The 5,697-nt window shown below is 50.4% G+C and overlaps 1 protein-coding gene across 1 annotated transcript in view; it reads right to left on the bottom strand.

Moving 5' to 3' along the window:
• Slc29a4 (solute carrier family 29 member 4) overlaps positions 1–4,983 on the bottom strand; it is a 31,452-nt gene extending 26,469 nt beyond the window's left edge. Inside the window, exon 1 of the mRNA XM_013354058.2 lies at positions 4,921–4,983. The gene's annotated coding sequence lies outside the window, so the exon portion shown is untranslated. The remainder of the gene's footprint in view (positions 1–4,920) is intronic.
• Positions 4,984–5,697: the final 714 nt, after the last annotated feature.

The following is a 5,697-nucleotide window of genomic DNA, read 5'->3' as shown; positions in this document are numbered from 1 at the left end:
GGCTAAGGATTTTTTTTAAATAAAATTATCCATGTGTTTTGTCTGCATACATGTAAGTACATGGGTGTCTACCTATTGCTCAAGGAGGTCAGAAGAGGCCATCGGGTCCAGGTCCCCCGAAACTGGAATTACAGTTATGACTCACTGTATGGGTGCTGGGGATTAATTTAGGGTCTTCTGCCAGAACAAGTGCTCTTAACTGCTGAGCCGTCTTCCCAGCCACAAGAATATTCTTTAGTTGTGTGTATATGTGTGTGTGTGTGTGCGCGCACACACGTGCACTGGGAATAGAACTTGTGGCCTCGCAAATGCTAGGCAAGTGCTCTCCCACTGAGCCACACTCCCAGTAATTCATCATTAACCTATGGGGACGGGGAAGTCATATGATTATTTGCATAGTTGCTAAAAAGAAAAGAAAAAGCTCTGATAAAATGTTATACGGCTGGTGATGTAATTAGGTTGGCTGGGTACTTGCTTAGCATATGTGAAGCCGTGGATTCGATCCCCAACACTTCATAAAAAGGGGCATGATGGGGTGCACCTGCAATTCTAACACTTGGGGGGTAGGAGCAGGAGGAACAGAGACTTAAAGTCATCCTTGGCTACTTAATAACTGAGGCCAGCCTGAGCTACATGAGACCTTCCTCTTCTACTCAAAAAGGAAAAAAAAGTAAACGCACAGGTTCTATGCAAAAGACAGCATAATTTAACAAGCCACCTTGGGTTCTGGTACCAGCAGGGTTTTGTATAGACTCTCTTGCAGATACCGAGGGACAACTGTACATTTTATTCATAGTAGTAAGCTGGAGACAGGCCATGTGTTACAAACAGGAGATGGATAAAAGCCTGCAGCCCTCCCCCACGTGGCGCCCACTCACAACGTTAAGAATTCCTCGTGCCCTGCACCTGTGTGCGCCTCGGATGCGTTTCTGGAGCGAACAGACAGACACAAGGGAACACATCACGTGGCCCCATTTCTGTGAATTCCTAGAACAGACGAGAGGACTCTAAGGAAATCAGGTGCTAGCTACCCTCTGAGGGGGAGGTGGGGCTGGAGGGCGCGATGCGGGGAGGAGGAGGCGGTACTCTGTGTCCTGGGGACACAATGTGTCCTGCACATTGTGAGCATTTGTGCAGCAGAAGTGTTGGTCCTGCCTGGTGGCTGCGCCTGTCATCCTGGCACTCCAGAGGTGGAGGCAGGAGGATGAAAAGTTCAAGATCACCCTTGGTTGCATAAGACATTTGAGACCAGTCTGGCTACCTGAAATTTGTCTAAACGAAACAAAAACAAACAGGGCTTGGAGAGATGACTCAGTAGATAGGAGCGCTTGCTGCCTGAGCGTGAAGATCTGAGTTTGGATCCCCAAGCCTCCATATAAACAGCCAGGCACTCCTGTAACCCAGCCCTGTGGAGGTGGTGACAGAGACAGGAGGATGACTGGGACTTGCTGGCTGCCCGCATAGCTTTTGGTTACGTGCAAGACTCTGTCTCAAGGGAGTAAGACAGAGCAGAACACCTGATGCCCTCCTATGGCACACAGGTGCACACGCCTGCACTCACTTGTACATACAATACGCATACATACGACACACACACAAGTGTGATGGTGCACATCTATAACCCCAGCACTTAGGAGATGAAAGCAGGTTGTTCAGATGTTAAAAGCCGTGACCCATGCCAGACCTTAGACTCAGCCTGGGTTCCACACACAGCATCCGGGTTCTCCATCCCTCCCTCCTTTCTTCTTTCCCTTCTTTCTTAATTTCTCCTTCCACCGTGTGGGTTCTAGGATTGAGCTCAGGGCACCAGGCTTGCCGGCAAGTGCCTTTAACCACTTTCTCGGCTCATCATTTATTATGACAATTCTAAACAGAAATGAAAGCGAAGGGAGTCGCGATGGGTGTTCGCAGCCTGTTCCGTTTCTTTTCTCAGATATCAGCCGCCCTCCCATTCCACAGCCAGCCTCTGGCCCATCTTATGTTTAATAAATTTCAAGGGCTTATGTCTGTTATGCCTACACTTAAGGGGCCAAGACAGGAGGATTGCAAGTTCAAGGTTAGCATTGGCTAAATGTTGAAACTGTCACAGAAAAAAAATAAAAATGAGGAAGAAAGGGGAGAGAGAGGAGAGAGCATTCGCAGGTGTGAGGATGCTGTACCTGCAAGCTGTCTTTGACTTCGGCAAGTGTGCCCTCCCCACAACAAGAAAATGCAATTTTAAAAATTAAAGAGAGAAAGAGTCCAAGGGTACCCCCTACTGCCCCCAAAGCGCTTTCAGGTCTGTCCTTTGTCATGTGATTTCTGTGGACATAAACCTAATTTATTCTCAACTTATTAGCTTAAAGCCATTAGGATCTTTCCCATCAACCCACAAGCAGGCAGAAGCCTGTGGAGGAGGCCTGCTCAGGAAGTGGGGAGAGAGAGGGGGAGGGAGGGCCATTGTGCTGGTCAAAGTGAGCCAGTGTGGGTGTGGCCTTCATATTGACACCTGCTCTTGTTCTCAGGGACATTGCGCCCAGGGAGCCCTTTCACAGATGACAAGAGGACAGATGGTAAAAGGGGAAGCCAGGGCTCCACTTGGGGGATGGTGGGTGTTATAATCAGTCACAGTGACACATCCTGACACATCCGTGTGACACACTAACCACACTTATCCTCACAGAGACCCAAGAACTTGGAATTTCTTTCCTCCCTTTTGGGGAACCAAGTCCAAGACATCAAAATCTGAGCTTGGACAGAGCGTTCCCAGCAGATTGGCCTAGGGACCTGCATGAGCTGCTGGCTGGGACCTGAGAATCAACTCCCTCGTGGCTTGGCCTATACTCCAGCACCATGGACAGATCCCCAAGGCCTCCAGGGCAGAAACCAGAGCTTCAGTGTGGCTCAGCAGCAAAATGCTGTCCTAGAATCCCCAAGGGAGGGACTGGGCTCAATCATAGAGTGTTTGCTTAGTGTGTTAGAGGTTCAGTCCCCAACCCTGAAAAAGATAATAAAGACATAATGCTTGCGTGGTTTACATAATACTCCAGGTTCAGTGCTCAGTACTGGGGTTGGGGTGGAGGTATTAAAAATTAGTTTTGTTGGGGTTGGATCGACAGCAAAGTGGTGAGAAGAACACTGGCTACTCTTTCTAGAGGACCTGGACTCAACTTCCAGCATCCACATGGTAAGTAGCTCAACCAACTGTAATTCAGATCCCAGGGCATCGTGAGCACCAGGTACATGCATGGTGCCCAAACAAACACACAGTCAGAATACACGTGCACATAAAATAAAAAAAATAAATAAATCCATTTTCCCATGAAATCCCCTCAGTCTTGATTTTTGAAGCACTTGTGTCGTGGGCTATGAAGACACCGCAATCCTGCAGTGCTGGCTACGCATGCATCAGGGCGTGTTAGCACACTCTTGCAATTTCAGTAGCTGGGGAGGTGGAGGCAGGAGAATCAGGAATTTGAGGACAGTTTGGGCTATACGGTGAGTTCTGGGCTTGCCTTGTTTCAAAAAGATCAAGCAAATGAAAATGACAGGAAATAAAAATAAAACAAAGAAAAAGGAAGAAAAAGAACTTAAAATTAAGAAGAAAGGAAGGAAGGAAGGAAGGAAGGAAGGAAGGAAGGAAGGAAGGAAGGAAGGAACGAAGGAAGCAAGCAACAGAGGCAGGGACTGTCCTGGGAGGGCAAGGATGTGCTGCCTGCCACACGTTGCCAGGCTCAGGGCAGGGAGGGGCGGGCAATGCATACTTTGCTGGGATCTGCATCTTGCCATTGCTAGCACAGAGGGCGGTCAGGTTCTTGGAGGACTCAAGTCACACAATGCAGCGGGGCAAATGTCCATCCCTTCCCAGCACCCCAAACCTGTCCTTCCAAGTGCTCCCCAAACACCACTCCCGAGACTGCTAGGTCTGGCAATCAGATAGTGGTTCCTTTGCATCCGGCTCTTCCTGGGACTCCCAGGGCGGGCATCAAGGCTGCGGGTGCCGCTGGAGGCTGGCTCGGGATCCAGGAGCTGCCTGGCCCTGCTCCAAAGGCTTTCCAGCTGGAAATAACTCTTCATTATTGGCCACTGCGGGTGCGGATGTCAGGGTTTGGAGGGGATGGGGTGAAACACCTCAGGGGCACCTAGGCTTGTTGTCACCAAGGGGGTGCCAACTGCATCCCTTCTCATGGGCAGCTCCACCTCCCCCCAGCCTATCCCTTAAAGCCTCGCTTCCTGGTCCTATGATTTCCTCCCTTTTATAGTTCCTTTTTTCTTTCTTCTCCTCCCTCCCTCCCTTCCTCCCTCTTTCCTTCCTTCCTTGGTACATAGCCCAGACTGCTCTTGAATTTCTGATTCTCCTGCCTCCCCCTCAGTACTGGAATTCCAGGCATTCCCCACTGTGCCCAGCCTTGTAGTCTTTTATGCCTATGTTATCCACACAGATTTCCCCCTCCTGGAGAAGTCCCCCCGCATAGAGCCTTCTCATCTTCACTTCCTTTGTGCTCCTTCATCTCTAAGTTCCAGCAGTGCTCCTCCTCCAGAAAACCTCCTATGTCTTCTCTTTGCCCCTGGGATGAGGCCCAGAGAGGTGAAGACATTTACCCAAGATCACACAGCAGAGGAAACAAGAAGAATGAGCAGAAAAAAGGCCTGATGAAAGAGGGCGAAGTGAGATACCCTGAAATGACCCCACCCCATGTGAAGGGAGGCAAGTGCACAGACTGCTGGAGACTAAGCCACTTTCTAGAAGGCTCACAGTATGTCCATTTCACAGGCAAGAAAACTGATGCCAGAGAGCCCCAACCAGACACCACGGGAGTGGCAGAGGCAAGACTGAGCCCAAGCCTGCCTAGCCTGAGCTGTTCTCTCCTAATTCCTCACTCCTCGGTGTTCCGGGACTCCTAGCCCTGTTGGGGACCCCCGGGGAGGTGTCTTGCTTACCTGAGTCCTGCTGTGCCCCCTCCCTCCAAGGCTTCTCCTCGTGGCAGCAGGTCTCTGTGAGCCGCGCGCACCGCTTGGGAAAGCTCTTGTACTCTCTATTTACAAGAGCAGGCTTCTGAACGAATGAGCCAGGGAAAATGTTTGGCTTCCGTGGGTGGGAGCTGGGGCCATCTGTTCCCAGGCGCTGAGAAAACACCGTAACTACAGCCACAGTGCCCAGCAGAGCCTTGCAGAGTGGGGCCCTGGCAACCACGGGCGGTACATCCTAAGGCAGGGCTCTGCCCCTCTGTGGGCCTCAGTGTCTGGGTCTATAAAAAAAAAACAAAACAAAACCAGAGGACTCTTGAGCTCTGAGACCCCCGGATATCGGCCCTGCTGCTTCCCTCTCTCTCCCTTCTTACTTCCTCTTTGTACATCCACCCCCACCCCCCCGTGAAACCAAGTTCCCCAGGGTGGAGAAGGCCGCTGACGTGCACGGCAGGGCACTGGGATACCTAGGACCAGCTTTTTAGGCTTTTATGACTTAGTGCCCTCATTTGTCCCCGGGCTGAAAATAGAGAATCATTTTCCAATCCAAAAATTTATGATGTAGGAGGGTAAACGAGAGAGAGATAGTCCCTTCCATCAGGGGACACATCTGTCGAGGACAATGACTTTCCAGATGATGCTCTAAATGGTTCAACATCTCTGGTGGCCAGGTGGAAGATTAGACTAGATAACTTGATATCCACATGGGTGGGGGGTATGTAGTTCAGTGGTAGAGCACCTGCCTAGAAT

The sequence above is a fragment of the Microtus ochrogaster genome, unplaced genomic scaffold, assembly GCF_000317375.1.
Source record: "Microtus ochrogaster isolate Prairie Vole_2 unplaced genomic scaffold, MicOch1.0 UNK27, whole genome shotgun sequence".
Lineage (NCBI taxonomy): Eukaryota > Metazoa > Chordata > Mammalia > Rodentia > Cricetidae > Microtus > Microtus ochrogaster.
The sequence above is the reverse complement of the archived record's forward strand: the minus strand, read 5'-3'. Positions and strand labels throughout refer to the sequence as shown.